This window comes from Lissotriton vulgaris, chromosome 7 (assembly GCF_964263255.1).
Source record: "Lissotriton vulgaris chromosome 7, aLisVul1.2, whole genome shotgun sequence".
NCBI classification, from domain to species: Eukaryota; Metazoa; Chordata; class Amphibia; order Caudata; family Salamandridae; genus Lissotriton; species Lissotriton vulgaris.
The window spans coordinates 1,537,138,711-1,537,151,410 of record NC_141695.1 but is presented as its reverse complement, the minus strand read 5'-3'; the positions used below and the strand labels follow the sequence as shown (position 1 = coordinate 1,537,151,410).

At 42.5% G+C, this 12,700-nt stretch overlaps 1 pseudogene; it reads right to left on the bottom strand.

The window, feature by feature from the left end:
• The window catches only part of LOC147705951 (uncharacterized), a 36,619-nt pseudogene that overhangs the window by 12,794 nt on the left and 11,125 nt on the right, over positions 1 to 12,700 (bottom strand).

Below are 12,700 nucleotides of genomic sequence, written 5' to 3'. Positions count from 1 at the left end.
ATTTCTCTTGGGGACAATTCCAAAACACTGAAATCAAGAGTATTTACTGATATTTATCATTCAACCTGGACTTCCTATGCTCACTCATTCAATCACCCAGAAAGTCACCAATCGCCAAATCGATAAACAATCAAGGACCCTACGAGTCAATTATGATATACAATACTCACAAGCAACTTGTGTATAAGAAAAAAGAAGTACATTTTATTAAAAGATTTGTATCACCAGGGAAACAGTTAAAACCTTTTTTGTGGGCAGTTCCACAGTATACACATGAAATAAAAACACAATATTATAAACAATAAAGGAAATAAATAAATGAGAGACATAAAAGTACAGTGTATGCTAATACAAACATCCTTCATTAGTTACTCCACATGGAATTCATTATAATATTTCTTGAGTGTCCATAAATCATATCCTCTATTGAACACAAATGAGATCTTTGGATGCAACCCTGTATGAGGCTACGATGCGTCGACACGTTTCGGTGGCAAATTTGTTAATTCAGGCCACCTTCTTCAAGACAAGAACATATAACGGTCTCTCTTGTTAAAAGCCACGAAAAATCCTATTAAAAATATATATAAACATTACATTTGTCAATATTATCAAATGGAATATATCTAACTAACGATTAATCACATTACAAGGCCGCGCTTTGCTCAATTTTATCTCAACCCAGTGCATATCAAAAAGGGAGTACAAATTATTTTCATCTATTAGACAAAGACTAAACACTCAAAAACATATACGAAATGATACATTTTATAAGTACTATGCAATACATCTAATTAAAGACCAATATGTCTAACATGATATTGTAAGGCATAATTGTCCACAGGGTCCCTGCTGCAAAAACCACTCGCCCAACATCATATCTCTAACAATACCATGCATACGTCCTTCCACTTGGAATCAACCCCATGCATGCTGTCACACAGAGAGTATAACCCACCTCTCAATTTTCCGGGGTGACTCAGAGATTTGTAAATATCAGATATGAGTAGCGGGGCACCATAGGGCTCCAAACGCTTGTGAGTACAATCTCTATAGTTGGGAGATAAGGATGATCAGTTACATATAACCTGGTCTATGACCCCTCTCAGGTTTAAATTTATTTACACTGCAGCTCCTACTACCATCAAGAGAGGTGTTGCCTTCTTCTTCAAATAAAAGTTTACAATTGGAGCGGCTTCTAAAATCTCCTTTTTCACATACTCTGGCCTGGAGGTCCTATACTGTAAATATAAGAGAACACATGGGGTAATTTATTTATTTTCCCAATCTCTCTAGTTACCCATTGAGATCAAACTGTCTGTTACACACACTCACTGATATTGGTTGTCTGATCTCTATATTCATCTATTCAGTACAGCCACATGTATGAATTCATCGTCGGGCCACTATTGATTGGAACTGCAGGTTGAATCTAAGGAGGTAACCAATACATCCCTGTTTTTTTGAGTGCATGTGGATAACCTTCCTGAATTAATATTCAAATATCTCTTATGCGAGTGCGTTATGGCTATGCGTATCTATGGGACACATACACCCATCTCTAAGGGCATCCATGCATTACCCATTTCTTTATCGAGAGTGGGGCTCGATATTTACCCTCAATATAGTGCTCGTCTATGTTTCTCTACATTTATGATTAGACGGTCCTAGGTTTTGTCGACACTCCCCTCGATCCAATAATAGTAGCGAGTCGACCAAACTTTTCTTCCAACCCCTTCTTATCACTTTTGCCGATAGCCGTGCACACAATTTTTAAACGGCCATGTGCAATGTTGTACTACGAGTGCCATGGGGATAGGGAACTAGAGTTTCCTTAGCCCTTATTCCACCCACCCAGATCAGTTGCACAAACTTGCGCCGTTACTCGAGGATGTTGAATGATAAATATCAGTGAATACTTTTGATTTCAATGTGTTGGAATTGTCCCCAAGAGAACTCTGCTCTCTTTATTTCTCATTGGAACAGTCCAGCCCGAACTGGAAAGCCACGTCTTCCCTGGACCGGAACCAAGCATCCTGGGACCGGTTTCTGGCTAATCAGCCGTTATCAGCTAGGCTAGCTTGAATCCAGTGGCAAAGTGAGCAAGGGATCCACGTCTGGGCATACCCTGCCAACTTAGGGTGAACAAAGCGGTACCAAAGGGGATGATGGACAGAGTGCTTGAGCAAATCAAACACTCACCCCCAGTACGTAGTTCATGAAGTAGCGCTACGCGTAGCTACGCAAAGTGCACTTCAAACTATGTGAGCTACACGTAGTCCGACGCGAATTGCGTAGTAGCATGTTCGCACTGTTCAAGATGCCGTTTTCAAGGATTGCACAGTGCGTACAAGCATCCGGCACTGTGCAGTCATTGAAAATGGCATATTGCAAAGTGTGCGCTGTACTTTTCTGCCTCTCGAATAGATTTTTTGACTGGGAGTGAGTGTTTGATTTTCTCAGCCGCTCCATCCATCTTCCCCTTTGGTATCGCTTTGTTCACCCTAAGTTGACAAAGTATGCCCACACTTTTCCACTGGATTCAAGATACCCTGGCTGATGAGGGTTATGAACCTGAAACTGGTCCCACGATGCTTGTTATCGGTCCAGGGAAGACATGGCTTGGCAGTTCGGGCTGGACTGTTCCCATGAGGCATAGGGTCAGACTGATTTGCATATGGCCATGTCTGAACTGGGGTGGTGGAGTGAGCTAAAGAATGATGATGGATTCAAACCAGATCAGTCGACTGGGGGTGAGTGTTTGATTTGCTCGAGCGCTCTGTCCATCATCCACTTTGGTACAGCCTAGACTGTGTCATGCAGTCAAAGGCTGCCGACAGATCCATGAAGGCAAGGTATAGTTGGCCCTTCTTAGCTTCCATATATTTGGCTATTATTAGATTCACGTTCAAGCACTGATCCACTGTGCCCTTTCCTTTTCTAAAGCCATATTGGCATGGGATAAAATGTTCTTTTCCAAAGCCCAGTCCTCAAGTCTATTTGAAAGTAGCCAGCCCATTAATTTAGGATAAGATCAGATGGCAAATGATTGAACTTGTGAAAAATCCTGTAAGAGGAGGCAATATGCAACTGTTACTTAATTGAGCTGAGTATCGTTGGATCTTGAAATATGATAGTATTAGGAGAGGTTTAATCACAATAGCAGAATGTAATTCTGCTTTGTCAATGTAAGCTTACATTATATTGTTCATGCTGTCCTCATTGAGTATGACTGCGATTTCTTCTTGAATATACATACATTGCTTTTTGATCTTAGTTATTTAATGATTGTAAGGTACGCTTGTTCTAATTTTACCGATTTATTTTTGGGTTGTAAACAATATATACTTAAGTGTTTTTTCTGAATTTCTACTCTTTCATTGGTTTGAAAATATAGCCTTTTGACCCTTTGCGGTTCACACTGTTGCCAGTGGTCTTGCAAATGCACTGTCTTCCTCGGTGAACATGCCTACAGCAATGACTGCTGCTATATGTCCTTGCGGAGTTTGGCCTGCATTAGATTCCTAAATATTTTTCCCTTTGTTAAAAAACGACTTATATCGTTTGATTCCGGGACCATGTGGTGTAGAGATGTAAGTATTATTATTTAATTTCACAGATCAAAGGTTCTATCTTCAGTCTGTTTTTTATCTTTAATGGAGAGCACTGCTGTCTTAAACGCGTGGCCCGAATGGCGGCTTCCGAACAAATTGGAATGCACTGACTTCAGGAGTAAATACTTTCTCTTAATGTAATTCTGAACCCTTTGTTCTGCGAGTAGCCTTTAAATTGCTGCAGCAGAGTATTTATGTTGCATTCTTGCTGTTTTTATCACTTCGGCACCACTGACACATTTTTATTATTTATCTTTATTGGTGCCAGCAATTTCATTTATATGGTATGGACTCCGAGGGACCATGTAATTTTATACTTTATGATTCGCCCAGTCACGTCAAATTTCTCCAGTTCTCACATGATCTGTAGATTGCTTACATAGTTCTTACCTTTCGGTCATGGATAACATATAACAGACGATTGATCACCCTTTCTATAATATTTAAAGATATTTTGAATGACTTGCAGTACATTAATTGTACTTTCCTGCTGTTTGGTATGAGCCAGCCTTGGGAATCTATGGTCTAATAATTATGCATGGAGACTCACTTGCATGTGGTGTGCTCCGTTGTTAAAGAATTTTTTCTTAATCTGGTTTGATACATTATTATTATTTATTTTTATTAATTTTTGTTCTTTGTAAATTGGCGAAGGATATCCCTTTCAATTCCTTGGACCTTGGCTTTCTAAGTGAGATTAACATGAATAATACTCTGTATATTGATTACAACCAAAAAAATTGTTTTTTCAGTACCTTTAATTACCCTCTTTTCCCCTCTTTTCAGTTTGAAGAATTGATGGTTGCTCCTCAATTGTTTTGTCCTGATGATGACCGAAAAAACTGAATATGGTTGAAACACCATTGACGCCTTCCTTGGCAAAAATAAGAAGAAGCATTGAGTGTTGTTTGTTTTTGTGACCCTAGGGCACTTTGCCGTGAGCTACGCGTAGCACTATGCGAACTGTGTAAGGCGCTGTTTGCGATGATTGCACAGTGCTGGATGCTTGTCCGCACTGTGCAATCATTGAAACGACATCGTGCACAGTGCTAGCTGTCTTTTACTGCCGCTTGAGTAGATTTTTGCTTGAGCAGCAGCTTTCTCAACGCGGACTGGTAGTTTCTCATCGTGAGCTGTCGCGAGCATACGCGATCACTCGCAATGAGAAACCTGACCTTCCTGCATTGAGAATCTCATCAGGAGGTTTATTTTCCATGCTCATGATCAGCAACCTGATGTTGTTGATCGTGAACGAGGAAAAAGTCTTGCCGGGATGTCATTTTGCTTGCTCGTTGTCACCAACTTGACGTTGTGGACCCGGAGCAAGCAAAAAATGACCACTGCACTACGCTACGCTACGCTAAGCTACGCTACGCTATGCTATGCGTGTTTGCACTCTGCTACTTGCAATTCGCGTAGTGTGAAGTAGCGCAAACTTTGAAAACTACGCAAGCATAGCGTAGTGCTTTGCCCAGGGTTAATTATTATTTGTGTTTACACTTTAGTTTGTACTTTGTTATTGATATATGTTTGTGTAACCTTTTGAGCACCCTCTGTATTATTGTGTATTTGAATTTTCCATTAATGAAAAAAAAATATATTTTGATAATTGTTTAAGGGTATTGAATTATTTCATGATTTTTCTGAATGGAATTTTTTTGAATCATTTGAAGTTGCTTATGCTGTGTTTTGAACTAGGATCCTGAACCACTTTAGCCTTCACACTGTTCATAATGTTTGGGTTAGAGGGCTGCCACAGTTTTTTGTAAGCATTAAAATTATGAAACAGTTGTTTACTATGCAGTGGCGTAGCTAGGGTTGATTCTCACCGGGAGATACGAGTTTTGGGAGTGGTAGCCTCACCCACCCCCCTGCTTTTCTTACCTGCGGCCGTCGTGGGAATCACCACCACCCCCCCCCCTGCTTATACATGTGGCTGCCGCAGGCAGAAAACACAGGGACCGAAACGTGTGGCACAGTGTCCAGCTAAGCCACTGTTATCATGCAGCTCATCAATAGAAGGAAAGGTCAGTGCATTTTTCTAACTTATTTTTGATGTGAACTTTTAGGAAATGTGATATTTATCACACAGCTTAAAAAAGTTTGCACAAGAGAAATCTTGCAACATTGCCTGGCCATTGTCCTAATAGAGTTTTTTTTTCAGCACCCTATTATTGCTCTTTTTCCAAAAGTAAAGTGTTTAGACATTTACCTATAAAATTAACCAAATGCCATCACATGTGGAAAGCACAGTTTCGAAATGTCCAGCAATTTGAACGAAGTGCAACATATTATTAAACAATTTAAAAAACATATATGAGCTCCTTGGCCGGACATGATAGCTGTTTTTTAGCCAATGAACCTCCATTTGACAGAGATTTGTATATCCAGGCTGGTGCTGAGATGAGTGGCCATGAAAGCTCAGGAAGAGGGACATGTTTAGCAATACAGTGGCTGCAGCTCTGTACCTAGTTGTACATTAATGTGCAATCAGATTGATTTAACAGTTAGGTATTAACCGTTAAAGTACCCATTACTGTACTAGGCCATTTATTGACATTGTCATACACATATGTGCTATGAAGCACTCTCCTTATTTTACTTTGAATGCTGTGTCTTGCAGATGTGCCCACCAGTTGACAAAGTTCTACACATTATGGATGAACTGTTGTGTAATGAAACTGGTAAGAGTCAGTGTGTTTCCATGTATGGGCATAGGTTGACAATAATTTCTGTGATATTGGATACCACATCACACTCATTTTGACCTCAAAGAAAGTATACATATAACCAAAATCTCCTAAACACGTCTGTTTGTGGTATAGTCTTGTAAATATGTATTGGGCAACTCAATGTTGTATTTGCATGCCATTCAAGGTTGTTTCCTTCCATTAACAGTGGTGCACGCTTCTCTGTTTTGATTTTAAAATGGGGAGTGTTTGCAACTACATCGTCTCTTGCAGATGAAATGCGCCAAGCATATGCCTGTCGTCCAACCTTTCTTTTACAGTAAATCTAACTGAATAATAAATTCTGCTTCAAAATAATCACACTTTTTTTTTATACATATAAGATTCATCTACATTGAGGATCTCGTTACATATAAGAGATTAGGGACCTCATTATAAGTTGTGTGTTTTTTTTATTTTTTGGGAGATACAGCCTGCAACTGGTAAAACTGTACCTGGTAAACCCAAACACGTTTCCACAGCTGGTTTTCCATTTGAAAGCAGGTGAAAAATGTCAGTGAAAAAGGCATCAGTATCTCTGCGTCTAATTAGCAGGTATCTTAGAATGCGTGCAAGATAGTCAGTGCTCCATCAGTGGAGGAACCGACATGGCAGAGGTTAAAAAATAAAAAAATAATTCAGATGGGTTTGCTCTCTCACTGAGATACTTAAGTAATGGCATGAGACTAGTGATCGGTTCTACGAGAATAGTGTTTTACAAGAATGAAAGGACGGGTTTAACATTTTGAGAATCTTAAATATACAATGATTTTATTGTTTTTTATTTTTAATTTTCTTTTGGTATGATGGAGTTATATATCCATGTGTGTGTATCCTGGACTGCAAGCAATATATAACTTGGGCAGTAGTTGCTTCAGAATTCTATGTAGAAATCATGGAACCTAGGAAAAGCTATAGTGGATTTTGGAAGGAATTGGGCCTGTGACTGGGGCATCACTATCACGTGCGTGGAAATTCAAAAAAATCCTGGTGTCTCCACAGACTAGTTTTGAGGAGACTCTGGGGCATATTAGGATGGCGGGCGTCATCCTTGTGTTGCTGGGACCAGCCGCCAGACGTGCGTCAGTCAGGCACCTCTAATTAGGATGGGACCACCACCCTCACTGTTGCATCCTGCATATTTGACATTGCGGCAATTGCTGCTTACATCAGCACCCGCCGCAATGCCAAATAAACATGTTGTGCATGTGAATGGAGTGGGGTACCATGGGTATCCCCAAGTGCAACCCCCACTCCCCCACTCCCCAACTCCCCTAGGGGCCTGCAACGGGCCCCCAAACCACATCCCGCCAGCCTTTCCATGGCAACATCGCCGCCATGGAAAAGCCTTTGTGAACATGCATCCTTATATGGATGGCGGTGCCTTCTAGGCATCACCACCATATTGTGCACCAGCTCCGCCCGGCCGGCAATGCAGACCGGTGGAAAAGCGACAGACACACTTTGCATTCGCCACGATATCCCCTGCCATAATAATATGGCAGAGGTAAATCAGGTTGAGATGCCGGCCTGGCGGTGGCGATCCATCCACCGTCATAATCCCCCCTCTGTGTTGACTGCATTGATGTTACACTAAGAATATGATTTGAGAGTGGGACAGAATAATTTTGTGAGTTTTGCTCTAATTTAAATGTTTTGTCACCAGATTAAGGTCTGTGTTTAAAGAATGGATCGTTCCAGACATTGACATTTTGACCCCTTAGCTGCTGAATCTTTTTTACTGTTAACTCAGAGTCCTTTATATTACCTGGCTGAACAACACACCTTTCGCCAGACAATTAAGTGGCAATCACTTAGCATTGACTCCGGCCACATGTTGAGAGCTAGAAGTACATGGTTTGATTGGTCATATTTTATATGCTTGATTAAAAAAAAGTGCTTCTTGGTTTGTATTTGATGACTTCTAGAAGCATCTCTTTAATATCCAGATTTACCATACATGCAGAGGAAGGGGTTCTGTACTCATTGTATCTTTGTTTTCAGTGATAACTGCACCTCAACACTACAGTGTAGGATAGCATAGAGATGCGTAGGAGTTGTAGTCTTCACAGACCATGGAGCAGTCGGGAAGCACCTGCACAGTACCAGGGCTTCAGTAGCAGCTATTGACTGTTTACTTCTGGCTCTATTGTTCTAAGAGGGGGGAGCGGTGAACCAACAGAATCCCCCACTCTTACTTCAGTGTCATTGGACTAGAGCCAGTCAACCCCATAGAAGATTACTTTCCATGGAGGCAAGACTCTTTTTACAGTTTTATGTAGTGCAAACTCGACTCATGGGTATTGCATCACTTTAGATGAGCATTGGTTACCTTACCCAATGTCAGATTCATTATGTACACAATACATACTAGTATGGTAAAGGCAATTGAAAGGGTGAAGTAAATCAGATATGAGATACTCACAATAGGGAAACCTAATAATCCCTCAGGCGCCTGGGTAAATCTATGAAAAAGAAAAATAACTCCGGAATGAGGAATCACATACTATGGGGTCGATTAGGATGGCGGACGGACTTGCGTCCGTCCGCCACCCCTGAGTAGGAGGGACCGTCAGCATGGGCAGCGGCGGTCCCTCCATGGCAATTAGGATGTGACCGCCACCCTGGCGGTCACATCCTGTATGTTTTACATTGCGGCGGGTGCTGCTTGAAGCAGCACCCGCCGCAATGTAAAAAATGAAAGCAGTGCATTTGCATGCACAAAGCGGCAGGCACCGCGCGGTGCCTGCCGCTTCGTGCACGCAAAGGCAGGGGGGTACCATAGGTACCCCCCATGTGCACCCCCCACGCAACCTTCACCCAGGGGGCCCACAACGGGCCCCCAAAGTGAATGTCCGTATGCTTTTCCACGGCGGAAAAGCCGCCGCGGAAAAGCATTACTTTCCCTACATCCTAATATGGCTGGCGGTGTCTGATAGACACCGCCAGCCATGTTAGTGCTTTTCCGCCGTGGTTGCCTTCCGACCGCGGCGGAAAAGTGGAGGACAGATTGTGAGACCCACCAGCCATCCTAATTTGGCGGTGGGTCTTTCAGGCCTCCATGGCGGATTCCCCGCATACTCCGGGCCGGCGGTGGCTTCAGCCGGCCCGGAGTATGCGGGGAATCCGCCATCATAATGACCCCCTTAGTGTTGTTGGTGAATACAGTATGTATCCCAACCCTCCAATGCCTACTACATTCAAATAGTTACATTTATAGTTCATATTAAACTGAATTATACAGGGCATACTTCAAGTACATGAACAAACAACCTTGTTTATTTAGCAACAATCCAAATCTCATTAGCGCCTAAAAACAGCAACAGTCCACTGTTTTAAAAAGTCAAAGGGATTTCTTAAAGTCCCATTGACCTTCGACAGCGTGGATATAGTAATTATGTGCTGTGATGTAATGGAATATGAAGAGGAATTCTAGTAGAACATAAGAGGGAAGTTAGAATGTACAGCTGGCAGTTTGATAGGGTCTGTCAAGAGAAGAGCATCAATGCCCTGTACTTAGAATAAATATAAAGAGTGGCCATATGGCTGCGAGTCTTAACTGAGTGCTGCTGCAATGGCAATGAGTGGAAGACTCCCATGCGCCATCTATTAAAAATTACATGGTGGATTCACTCACCGGTAAAAGTCGGAAGCGTTGAGGCCCTGGAGGCGACGTGCATTGATAGGCTTAGTCTGGGGTCATCCCGCAATAAGCAGCAGCAAATGAAAGGCGTCCCTCTCTCAAGATATTGCAGAGTATTTAAACTGAAATTTGGTAACAGGGAGAAGACTGTGTTGTGCATGCCATCAGGAATTGGCCAGAGAAACACTAAGCATGTCACAAGCGCATGCTCAATACTTTAAAAGTCAGCACTTATTGAATTGAGAAGACGCTAGTCGCGTCCCCACACATTCGCTTAATTCGCAATGGCATAGTTGTTCCAGGATTCATTTTTAAAACAGGCACAATACAATAATCAACCTTACCCAATGCAAGGAATACCATTTTTAGGGCAGGCAAACATGTGGCACTCCTGAAAACCAACATTGAAGTGCAAATATCATGAATATATATATATATATATATATATATATATATATATATATATATATATATATATATATATATATATATATATATATATTACCTACTGGCAATAGCCAGTAGGTATATATAGTTAGGATTTTTTCCCTATGGGATTTTTGAAAATTCTATGTCTAATAACTTTGGCGTTTGTGGACGGAATCGGCTGAAATTTTCAGGAAAATGGCACATTTTGTTTTTGAGCAGCCCCTGAAAATTTGGTGGGGTTTCGTCAAGGGGGGGCCGAGAAAAAAGGGGGGTCCCAAAACGCGTTTTTCCCATTCATTTTTCCATAGGGCGGTTGGACTCACTTTTAGCTCGAACGGCTGAATGGATTTGCACGAAACTTGGCAAAATTGTAGGGACTGTTAGCCCGATGTGCCTTTGCTAGGTCTCAATATATGTGCTTCAGTGGATTTTGAGAAATTAACGTTTAAATCAAGATATATATCTGTAACAGCGCTCCAGGCAGCGATCCGGTCCGCTTACTTTTCGCGTTTCGGAACTTTGCGCGCAGAAAGCTGATTGGCTCTCCGGTGTCTGTCAACATTCTAAACAGTCCGGAGCGGCCGCCATCTTGTCTCTCGGTAGGATCGAGAGAGAAGAAGAGGTGAAAAACGAAGGGGGAATTTAATGAAAGGGGGCAAGGTATCCCCCTCTTGACCCCCTAGGAATGTTGTTGGGGTTATTAAAGGGTCCCGTGGGGAAAAGAAAAAAAAAATGATTTTTCACAGTAGAAGCGCTTCACGGGCCGCGAACTGGGCCGCAAACTGGTAGCGAAACGGGAATTCGCCATTTTGTGCTTCGTTAATTAAATTACTAGGTATAAGGGGGTGCGGGAGACGTATCCTAATCCCCTATGTTTCCTGAGGGTGGCTGAGGAGGCTGATATATGTTGATACATCTCTTCCAGCGGCTGTGCGTGAGCTTTTTTTTTTTTGCTGCGTGACAGTCCGGAGCGGCCGCCATCTTGTCTCTCGGTAGGATCGAGAGAGAAGAAGAGGTGAAAAACGAAGGGGGAATTTAATGAAAGGGGGCAAGGTATCACCCTCTTGACCCCCTAGGAATGTTGTTGGGGTTATTAAAGGGTCCCGTGGGGAAAAAAAAAAAAATGATTTTTCACGGTAGAAGCGCTTCACGGGCCGCGAACTGGGCCGCAAACTGGTAGCGAAACGGGAATTCGCCATTTTGTGCTTCGTTAATTAAATTACTAGGTATAAGGGGGTGCGGGAGACGTATCCTAATCCCCTATGTTTCCTGAGGGTGGCTGAGGAGGCTGATATATGTTGATACATCTCTTCCAGCGGCTACGCCATCTTGCCTTTTTTCCAATGCCACAATTTTGTCGTGCACGGCAGCCATTTTAGATGCCAGGCTGGTCCCAGGCTATCACCTACCCCTGCGGATGTAGTTTATGGCCCCAGCTGTAGAGAATTCAGACATGCCAACCCTCCCGATTCAGGCGTGTGACTACTGATTTCAGTGCTAGTCTCCCGCCTCCCGATTTCTGCAAGCAAAAACCCGGGGGCATATTACGAACAACTAGCGATAATTTTTGTCTCTAACTTGTTTAGAGACAAGAATTATCGCCGCACATCGGCGATTTTTATCGCAGATAAACCTTGCTATTATCGCAGAAAAGTCAGCGATATTCATGTATTATCGAGCAAATGCTCTTAGCCATGTTATCCACCTCCCATTGGATAACATGGCTAAGAACTGCTCAGGGCAGGTGTTAGATTTTGGAGATATTCGCGCTTAGCGCGAATATCTCCAAAAGTTGGTAATAGGAGAAAGCGATGTTAGGGACTGTTTCCAGTCGCTAACATCTTGGCACGCCACTTTGCTTGTCATTAGTGATAAGTATCACTGACATGGAAAGCGGGGCCCAAGATGGTCGCTATCTCCTTTTAGCTGTCACTAACTGGTGTTAGCGACAGCTTGGTAATAGGGAGATCATTTTATCTCCGCTTTCATGGCTTTTAAAGCCAAAAAAGCGGAGATAAACCCCCTTGATAATATGCCCCACGATTCCTTGGGGGTTTCAGCTGACAGGGCTTGGTATTGTGTTACATGGTAATTTTTCCAGGAAACGTCAGAGGGTCGATGCAGGAGTTCTAGAAGAGGTGATAAACCATTTAAGCCTCATGAACAAGCGCATGGTCTTTTAAAGATTTGTGAAGTACTCGGGGCGGCGGTGTGTGTGTGCCCTCTTTCAGGAGCGGGCGGGGGGGCACTGCCAGCAACTTGCCAGGTCAGGTAGTGTTCAACAC